The sequence below is a fragment of the Thamnophis elegans genome, chromosome 13 (assembly GCF_009769535.1).
Source record: "Thamnophis elegans isolate rThaEle1 chromosome 13, rThaEle1.pri, whole genome shotgun sequence".
Classification (NCBI taxonomy): domain Eukaryota; kingdom Metazoa; phylum Chordata; class Lepidosauria; order Squamata; family Colubridae; genus Thamnophis; species Thamnophis elegans.
The window spans coordinates 13,058,264-13,068,870 of NC_045553.1; positions in this window are offsets into that span (position 1 = coordinate 13,058,264).

The window sequence follows — 10,607 nt, forward strand, 5'->3', positions numbered from 1 at the left end:
ATTAGGGTTTCGGCTTCTCTCGATGCACCCAAATACCCAAATAGGTTTCGTGTTTTTGTAATTTTTCAGAGCGCGCGGGGGGGGGGGGGGCTTGAAAGACTTTTATAGAGGCAGCACCGGGTGGGCTGCAGAGATCAATGTTCACAAGTGCAAGTATTGACTTTTGCTTTCCCCCCAAGGGAAGCGCGTGATGGATCAATTTGTATTCTTAATTTATTCTTTCAGGATCTTTCTGGTGTAACCGAAGACTATTTTTCTATCATTTACATACATTCTGGAACGATGGGTTTAATTCGACTGGGAAATGGAAGCCTCCGTGCGGTGAGTAGCTATCATGAATCATCTCGGTCTTTTCTTCTCCTTCTCCTTTGCTTTCTCCTTTTATTTCTCCTCTTTCTCCTTCTCTTTCTCATCCTCCTTCCATCATTCTTCACCTTGTCCTTTTGTCATTCCTTTTACTTCTCCTTTCATTCTTTTCCTTTTTTTCTTCCTTCTCTCCTTCTCCTTACCCTCTCATCTCTCCTCCTCCTCTACCATTCCACAAAACCCACTTCTTTGTAGCACTGATGATGTTCACTAGTTGGGTAGTGAAATATCTGCAAGAAAACAACCAAGATCAGAGAGCATCAAGGACCACATATTTCTCCTCCTCCCCCTCTTCCTCCCCTCATTCTTTTTCACCTCTTCCTTTCATCATTACTTCTCCTTTCATTCTTTCCCTTCTCCTTCATTTCTTCCTTCTTTCCTTCTCCTCTCCTTTTCTTCCCTTCTCCTCCTCCCCTCCTCCATCCAACATTCTCCACATCCTCTTCCTTTCATCATTTCTTCTCCTTTTGTTCTTTCTTTTCTCCCTCTCTTCTTCCATCTATCCTTATCCTCTCCCTTTCATCCTTCCTTCTTCTCCTCCTCCTTTTCCTCCTTCCACCTTCTCCTTCCCCTGCCTTTCTGTTTCTTCTTCTCTTCTTCCATCTATCCTCCTCCTCCTCTCCCTTTTATCCTTCCTTCTCCTCCTTTTCCTCTTTCCACCCTTCTCCTTCCCCTTGCTCCGCTTCCTCTTCCCCTTCCTTCCTCTTCCCCTTTGCTATTCAGGCTGCCTAGAGTGATGGTCCTTCCAGCGTTCCAGAAGGCACCAACTGGCATCAAAGCCGCTCCCTCTGGGTCCCTCTGCCATCCCTTCACCTCCAACCTCACACTGCCCACTTGTTGGGCCGAACAAACAGGGCATCAGGTCTCCAGCTGCTGACAAATTCACAGCCGGGCATCTGTTCGCCTTTGAGGAGGTGTTCAAAGAGCTTTGTCCAGGGTTAGTGGCAGCCAACACCTCAATTCCCCTTTCTTGAAAGGATGCTTCCAGTTGTCTCATTTCAACACTCCCCCATCTGTCACTGGGGGCTAGAAGCGAAGATCCTAGTTGTTGTTAGTTGTGAAGTCGTGTCTGACCCATCACGATCCCATGGACAATGTTCCTCCAGGCCTTCCTGTCCTCTACCATCCTCTGCAGTCCATTTTAGCTCACACCTACTTCTTCAGTGACTCCATCCAGCCACCTCATTCTCTTTCGTCCCCTTCTTCTTTTGCCCTCCATCATTCCCAACATGAGGCTCTTCTCCAGGGAGTCCTTCCTTCTCATTAGGTGGCCAAAGTACTTAAGTTTCCTCTTCAGGATCTGGCCTTCTAAAGAGCATTCAGGGTTGATCTCCTCTAGGACTGACCAGTTGGATCGCCTTGCAGTCCAAGAGACTCTCAGGCGTCTTCTCCAGCACCAGAGTTCAAAGGCCTCCATTCTTTGGTGCTCAGCCTTCCTTATGGTCCAGCTTTCACAGCCATTCATTGCAACAGTGGCAAGTATTAATAAGGAGACAGGAGTATATCTTACTCTGAGTTCAGTGAGAGACCAGGTCTTTGATCTCAGTAGGGACCCTGGTGGTTAAGCACATACCAAAGTCTTTTGCAAAAAAATTTTTTTTTAAAAAAGAATAGGAGAACTATTTAGTTCACTTGGGAAGCCAGAACAAGTCATTCATAAATTAAGAGTGATCCTAATTTTGCAGCTGTAAATTTTCAGCTCTATTTGAAGGGCTGCCACAGAGAGGAGGGGGTCAAGCTATTCTCCAAAGCACCTGAAGGCCAGACAAGGAATAATGGATGGAAACTGATCAAGGGGAGATTCAACCTGGAAATAAGGAGGAATTTTCTGACAGTGAGAACAATCAACCAAGGGAAGACACGTTACCTTCGGAAGTTGTGGGAGCTTCATCCCTGAAGCTTTCAAGAAGAGACTGGACTGCCATTTGCCAAAAAATGATATAGGGTCTCCTGCTTGGGCAGGGGGGTTGGACTAGATGACCTCCAAGGTACCTTCCAGCTCTGTTAATCTGAATCTGTATCTAAATGGAGGCTTTCAAGTCAGGGATGAATCTGGGCAACTAGATGGGCATTTCTTGGGCTGAGAGAGACTGGCCAATTTCTAGGCTGGTGTCTCTATCTAGGGAGTCCTCGACTTAACAACAGTTCATTTAGTGACCGTTCAGAGTTACAATGGCACTGACAAAAAGTGACTTACATCTGTTTTTCACATTTAAGACCATTGTGGCATCCCCTTGGTCACGTATTAAAAATTCAGACACTCAGCAACTGGATCATATTTACGACGTGTCCCCAGGATCATGTGAGCCCAAATTCACCCAGCCGGCTTTCATGCCTAAGGCGGGATTAGAACTCCCAGTCTCCCGGTGATTGGTCCAAAGTCACCCAGCCATCTTTCATGCCTACGGCGGGACTAGAATTCACCGGCTCCTGGTGATTGGCCCAAAGTTACCCAGCTGGTTTTCATAGCTAAGGCGGAACTAGAACTCCCAGTCTCCTGGTTTCTAGGCCAGCACCATAAGGGCAGTCTTTGAGATGATAAATATAAATTCATTCCTCTTTTTGCCTGGTTTTCTCTCTCTTTCCTGCCCAGCTGTCTAAAAGTTGGCATTTCTCTTCCCCACTCGGTTGGGATGGGGTGGTTGGGTTATTCCAACTCCCACCCCCCTCCAATATTTCCCCCAACTCTACCTCCTTGCAACTCTGGTGAGTAGAAGAATTATCTTCAGGAAGCTGGCAATATTTTTAGGGCCTTTGACACGAAGAGAAAGTGGGGAAGGAACTGCGAGATGCCACCCACAAGGGGAATCCCCATTTCAAAGCTGGGGAAAATCTCATTTGCATTACAGAAGCCTTCCTTCCCCTCCTGGTTCCCCCCCTCTTCCTCTCCTCTCCAGATGAATTTATCACTTTTTCAGAACGCCAACTATCAGTGACAGAAGAAATTATGTTTCCTTTCATAGCCCAATTCTTTTGATAATTGCTCTTTTAACTGCCTCTTGCTTACAGATGTTATCTTGTTCTCTCGCACAAATGGCTAGCCTCTCCTCCCTGGCCGAGGGGAGAGTCATATTAATGATGGCTTTGGCTTCCTTGCAGAAAATGCTTTGACCTCCTTATAGAGAATGGCCCAAAAAAATGGCCTTGAACCCAAACAGAGAGAGGGGGGGGGAGAGGGGGGGAGAGAGAGGGGGGGGAGAGAGAGACGGACAAACAGACACAGACAGACAGACAGACACACACACACACACACACACACAGAGATATTTGAAACACGGAAATAGGAAAGACTAGATCATGGGAGAGAGGAAATGAAAGAAGAGGGTTTTGTGCCAAGGTTGAAAAGAATTGTTGTTGGGTTGATTTGTCTCCTCCAGGAGGTTCCATGCCTGGCCAGTTATCTTTCCCAGGACAAACTCGTCACATCCCTATAAGGTTGCCAAGAGAAAGGGGATCAAGGCCTGGCCCAGCCCTGAGCTCCTGGCTCCTTGGAGAGAGGGAGGGAGGGAGGGATCTGGCATTTCTTCAACCCAAACTTGAATTTTTAGCACTGCCACATTTTGAGTTTTTAGGGCGGCATCACTGTGGCTTTAGTATCATTTCTAAATATTGTAATATCTTTACAGAGGCAACCAGGCTGGGAAAGTTATAAAACACAGAGTCTTTGTTGCTGCAGTTTTTTTTCCAGATTCCCTCTTCCCCTCCCTTCCCTTCCCCATTCATTGCTTCCCATCCCTACTCCATTATCCCTTCCCTTCCCCATTCATCCCTCCCCTTTCCCTCCCCTCCCCTTCCCCATTCTTCCCTTCCTTTCCCCATTCATCCCTTCCATCCCCTCCCTTTCCCCATTCATTGCTTCCCTTCCCCAGTCATCCCTTCCTTTCCTTTCCCCATTCTTCCTTTCCTTTCTCCATTCATCCCTTCCCTCCCCTTTCCCATTCATCCCTCCACTTCCCCTTCCTTTCCCTTTCCTCTCCCTTCCCCATTCATTGCTTCTCTTCCCTTCTCCATTATGCCTTCCCTTTCGCATTCACCCCTTCCCTTCTTTTCCCCATTCTTCCCATCTCTTCCCTCCACTTCCCATCTCCTCCTTCTTCCCCTTCTTCTCTTTTCATTCTTGTCTTTCCATTTATTCTTCTCCCCCTATTCTTACTTCTATCCTCCCCTTTTGCCTTCCTTTCTCCTTCTCTCCCCTTCCCTTGCTTCTGAGTCCTTAGATAATTGGCAATGATGTGGGGGAGGACCCAGGAAAGCAGGACACGAGGCAAACAGGCTCCGTGTTGTTATCTGAACTGCTGGAGCCCAGGATCTGTTATCGAAGTGCAGGCCACACAGATGCCAGAAAGTTTGCGATGGCAACGGATGTGAGCGAATCTCCGGATCCCAAAGCCTTTGATCTTTCCCGTTGGAGAATAATGTCATCTTTCCTCCCCTCCTGCCTGGAAATCTCTCTTTGCATTTCAAACTGTGAGGATTAGAAAGAAAGAAGAAAAAAGAAATTAAAAAGAAGGAGAAAGTGAAAATCTGGAAGGGGGAGGAAACAGCCACCATTAGAACGAAAGGAAGTTCTTGATTAAGGGCCAGTTGGATCCATTGGAAAGATGACAGATTAACAGAGTTGGAAGGGACCTTGGAGGTCATCTAGTCCAACCCCCCACCACACCCAAGCAGAAGACTCTACACCATTTATGACGGATGGCAGTCCAGCCTCTTCTTGAAAGCCTCCAGGGATGAAGCTCCCACAACTTCCAGAGGCAACTTCTGTTCCTACTGGTTGATTGCTCTCATTGTTAGAAAATACTTCTTTATTTCCAGGTTGAATCTCTCCTTGGTCAGTTTCCATCCATTATTATTTGTCTGGCCTTCGGGTGCTTTGGAAAATAGCTTGACCCCTTCCTCCTCTTTGAGACATTATTCCAGACAAGGAACAATGGATGGAAACTGACCAAGGAGAGATTCAACCTGGAAATTAGGAGGAATTTCCTGACAGTGAGAACAATCAACCGATGGAACAGAAGTTGCCTTCAGAAGTTGTGGGAGCTTCATCACTGGAGGCTTTCAAAGAGTGATTGGACTACCATCTGTCATAAATGGCATATGGTCTCCTGCTTGGGCAGGGGGTTGGACTAGATGACCTATATGACCTTTAAGGTCCCTTCCAACCCTGTTAATCTGTTCATCTGTTATTAAAGGTCCTTGAAAGCAAAACCCAGGTTGCATTTTTGTGGCTTGTTCAGGGGGAGAAAAGAAGGGCAGGACACAACTGGAACTGCACTCTCCCTCTGGCTTCCTCCTTTCCCATCCCTCTGGGCTTCGCTCCTTCAGAGAAAAAGAAAATTAATTGGTGAACGTGTGCCGTCACGAATGGCCTTCAGTTAATTTGAGGGATGTTCTGCATTTCCAAGTCCCAAGTCGGGAAGAGGCCTCGGAGGCTGGGGTTTGCACCTGGTGGATTCTCTTTTGCTTTAAATGCCACGGCCATCAATTTCTCCAAAGTTGACAGAACTTTCTTGCCGGGAGGGTCACACCTGACTGGAGGGAATCAGAGGTCTACATAGGAGAGAAACATTTGCATCACCATTTTTCCTCCTGGCTGAGGATAATAACAGAAGAACAGAGTTTGGAAGGGACCTTGGAGGTCTTCTACTCCAACCCCCTGCTCAGGCAGGAAGCCCTAAACCTTTTCAGACAAATGGTTATCCAATCTCTTCTTAAAACATTCCAGAGATAAGGAAGGAAGGAAGGAAGGAAGGAAGGAAAGAAGGAAGGAAGGAAGGGGAGCAGAATAACAGAGTTGGAAGGGACCATGGAGGTCTTCTAGTTCAACCCACTGCTCAAGCAGGAGACTATATCATTTTGCGCAAATGTCTGTCCTAACCCTTCATGAAAACCTCCAGTGATGGAGTAGCCACAACTTTTGGAACTTCCACTTATTAGTTAACAGAACAGGGTTGGAAGGGATCTTGGAGGTCTTCTAGTCCAACCCCTACTTTGGCAGAAAACCCTACACCACTTCAGACAAATAGTTGTGCAATCTCTTCTTAAAACGTTCCAGAGATGCAGAAGCAAGCAAGCAAGCAAGCAAGCAAGCAAGCAAGCAAGCAAGGAAGCAAGCAAGCAAGGAAGCAAGCAAGGAAGCAAGGAAGGAAGGAAGGAAGGAAGGAAGGAAGGAAGGAAGGAAGGAAGGAAGGAAGGAGAGCAGAATAACCGAGGGAAAGGACCTTGGAGGTCTTCTAGTCCAACCCACTCAAGTAGGAGACCACTTACCATTCCAATAGGCTTCACCAACATTCACAGGTTTTTCCCGAGACTCGTGGAGAAGGCTCTTGGTGGGCTTGTGGTATGTTTGTAATGATGAGAAAGAAAGCAGAGTTGGCATTTAGTACATAGAATAATAGGGCTGGAAGGGACCTTAGAGCTCATCTAGTCCAACCCCCCTGCTCAAGCAGGAGACCCTATACCATTCCAGACAAGTGACTGCCCAATCTCTTCTTAAAAGCCTCCAGTGTTGGAGCACCCACAACTTCTGAACGCAAGCCATTCCACTGAGTAACAGAATAATGGAGTTGGAGGGGACCTTGGAGGTCATCTAGTCCAACCCCCTGCTCAAGCAGGAGACCCTATACCATTCCAGACAAGTGGCTGTTCACTCTCTTCTTAAAAACCTTCAGTGTTGGAGCACCCATAACTTCTCAAGGCAAGCCATTCAGTCGTGTCCCACTCTTGGCTATTCTATGAGCCAGCTCTTCCAATTTTGCACTGCAACCATTGTGCAATTCCAAAAATTCAGAAGAAGGTCTCCAAGAGGGAATTAAAAGCAGGGATAAAAGTAAAGCTTTCCCTCACACATATGTGCTAGTCGTTCCCGACTTTAGGGGGCGGTGCTCATCTCCATTACAAAGCCGAAGAGCCAGCACTGTCCAAAAACATCTCCGTGGTCATGTGGATTTGCATGACTCAACGCCGAAGGTGCACGGAATGCTGTTCCCTTCCCACCAAAGATGGTTGCTATTTTTCTACTTGCATTTTTTACATGCTTTCAAACTGCTAGGTTGGCAGAAGCTGGGACAAGTCACGGGAGCTCACTCCATTACGCGGCGCTAGGGATTCGAACCTCCCAACTGCCGACCTTTCTGATTGACAAGCTCAGCCTCTTAGCCATTGAGCCACCGTGTCCTCAAAAAAAAAAAAAAAAAAAAGCAGGGATGCAAAACAGGTAAAAGCCATTCTTCCCAAACCTTAAAGACAGATCTCTCCCTTGGATCTACTTTCTGGTTGGAGAAAACTGCCACCCCGAGCCAAACCTTCTTCCCAAAGGACTCTCACTGTTTTCTCCACATCGACTCCCGCTTGTTCAACTCTGGTGCTGAGAATAGGTCTTTTCATCGCTCAGGCATCAAATGCCACTTAACAACTCCCTGAGTGAAGCCGATAAGTTTCACTATTCTTAGGAGACCGATAGAGAAAAAAGCCGGCTCGCCCTGTTGAGTGCAAGTAGTTGGCTCGGGTAGTTGTAACTCAATCTAGGTGGAAGTGCTCAAGAGGTCAAGTGTGAACTCCGTAGGCCAATTCAACAGGGTTTTGAGAAGCCGTTGATGGGCCCTTGCCTGCAGCCACGATTTATTTTTCTCCTCCCTTTTCGATATTATGTGTGTGCTGTCTGGATGATTTTATGTCCTGTCTTACTGGAAAAAGAATATCTTTTCCCCCAGCTTTTTCTGCCTTTTTCCCTAGAGAGCTGAGTTTTCATATTAGGTGCACAGGTACATGGACTTAGCCTATAGGGACAGATTTTCTTCCTATGGATGGAAATTCCTGGCAGTGATTTGCTTAATAAACCACAGTGATTTGATTATTGGCTGTGGCAAAAAAAAGTAAAAAAAATGTGTCAAAATTCACTTAACCGCTGTCTGAATTGAAGGCGCTGGAAGGGACTTTGGGGGTCTTCTAGCCCAACCCTTTTGTTGATACAGCCTAGGACTCTGTTGGCCTTTCAGGCAGCTGTCGCACATTGAATGCTTAGCCCATTTTTTCCAATCAGAATAGAACTGGAAGGGAACTTGGAGGTCTTTTAGTCCAGCCCCCTGCTCAAGCAAGAGACCCTTTACCATTTCAAACAAGCGACTGTCTAGTCTTTTCTTAAAAACCTCCAGTGATGATGGAGAGCCCACGATTTTTGGTGGCAAGCGGTTCCACTGATTAAATGTTCTCACTGTTAGGAAGTTTCTCCTTAATTCCAGGTTGCGTCTCTCCTTGATTAGTTTCCCTTCATTGTTTTTTGCCCTGCCCTCTGGTGCTTTGGAAAATAAATTGATCATCCTCTTCTTTCTGGCAGCCCCTCAAATATGGTAAAACCACTGTCATGTCACCTCTACTCTTCCTTTTCATTAAACTATATACACCAGAGCGTTTTCTCAACTTCCTGCTCTATATCCCACCCCAGAATTTAGCAGAATAACGGAGTTGGAAAGGGCCTTGTAGGTCTTCTAGTCCAACCCCCTACTTGGTCAGGAATCCCTACACCATTTCAGACAAATGGTTATCTAACATCTTCTTAAAAACCTCCAGTGTTGGAACATTCACAACTTCTGGAGGCAAGTTGTTCCACTGGTTAATTGTTCTCGCTGTTAGGAAATTTCTCCTTAGTTCTACGTTGCTTCTCTCCTCAGTTAGTTTCCATCCATTGTTTCTTGCCTTGTCTTCAGGTGCTTTGGAGAATAGGTTGACCCCCTCTTCTTTGGGGTAGCCCCACAAATACTGGAAGGCTGCTATTCTGTCTCCCCTGCTCCTCCTTTTCTCTGGACTGGCCCTATCCAATTCCTGCAACTGTTCACATGTTGTAGTCTCCAATCTCTTAAAGGAGACTAAAGTCTTGTTTAGCAAAGGAAATGTAGATTGTAGTCCTAAGTCAAGGACTACCCACATAGTCCAGCTGTGGTGCCTCCCCTGGGGCTGGGAAATCTTTTGTTCTAAGATATTATCCCTGCCAAACGAACATTTGTTGCTCCTTCGTGGGCTGCACAACAACGAAGCACATCAAAGAGAAGGCGACAGGAAGCGAAAGCGGAGGGGAGGAAACGAACAAAGACTTTTTGTGTAAACACAATGGGGTTAAATGCAGAGTTTGGGCTGGATGGGGGCGAAACAGCTGTCCAAACCATTGAGGGGGCGGCATGCAGGGGGGGGGGCGGCGGCGGCGAGAGGTGTCTGGAGCGAAGTCGGTTGGGACATCTCAAGGACAAGATTTGACTGAGAAACAGAGTCCAAATTGGCCTCCTGTGGTCTCCAAGCTTCCTTTGAACTTTGTCTGGTATCTAGTAGAGAAAAGCCAACCTAGAATCAAGAAGAAACATCCTGACAGTGGGAACAATTAACCAGTGGAACAATTTGCCTTCAGAAGTTGTGGGCCCTCCATCACTGAAGGTTTTCAAGAAGCGTCTGGACTGCCACTTGTCTGAAATGGTATACGGTCTATAAGAACATTTTATAATGTTCTAATCTAGAGAAAAGAAGAATTAGGGGTGACAGGATAGCAGTATTTCAGTATTTGAGGGGCTGCCCCAAAGTGGAGCGGGTCAAATTATTCTCCAAAGCACCAGAAGGCAGGATAAGAAACAATGGATGGAGAAAATAAGGCGAGATGTGGAGGAGAGGTAGGGGAAGAAGAAAGAGGTAAGGAGAGGTGGGGGGGAGGGAGAGAAGGAGAGGAGGGAGGAAGAGAGAAAAAGGGAAGGAGAGAGGGTAGGAAGGAGAAGACAGAGGGTAGGAGTAGGGGAGAAGTAAGGGAAGGAAGAAGGGGAAGGAGAGGAGGAAGGAAGGGAGAAGGAAGGGAGGGAGAAAAGAAAAGAGAGAAAATAAGGTGGTGTCATAACAGGTGTGGAAATAATACATTCCAAATTATACCTTATACCCTTTTAAATGGAATAATAATAATATAAGAATGGCAAAGAAAAAGAATAACTATGTGAATGTATACCTACAACTGCATGTAAGAGAATAGATGACAGTAAAAATATAAAGCACAATATAGGTAAATAATACTTGATCATAAGTAGCTAAGTATAAATAAATAAAGAAATGTATATAAAAATGGATAATGAGTAACGAGATTACAAACGCAAGATAGAAATGTATAGAAAGGAAAACACTAACTGCAAAGAAACCGATTCGGAACTGCTGTATGATATACGATGGAACCTATTGTTCCTATGTTGTTTTTAAGTCATGTGGTTATTTTTGTT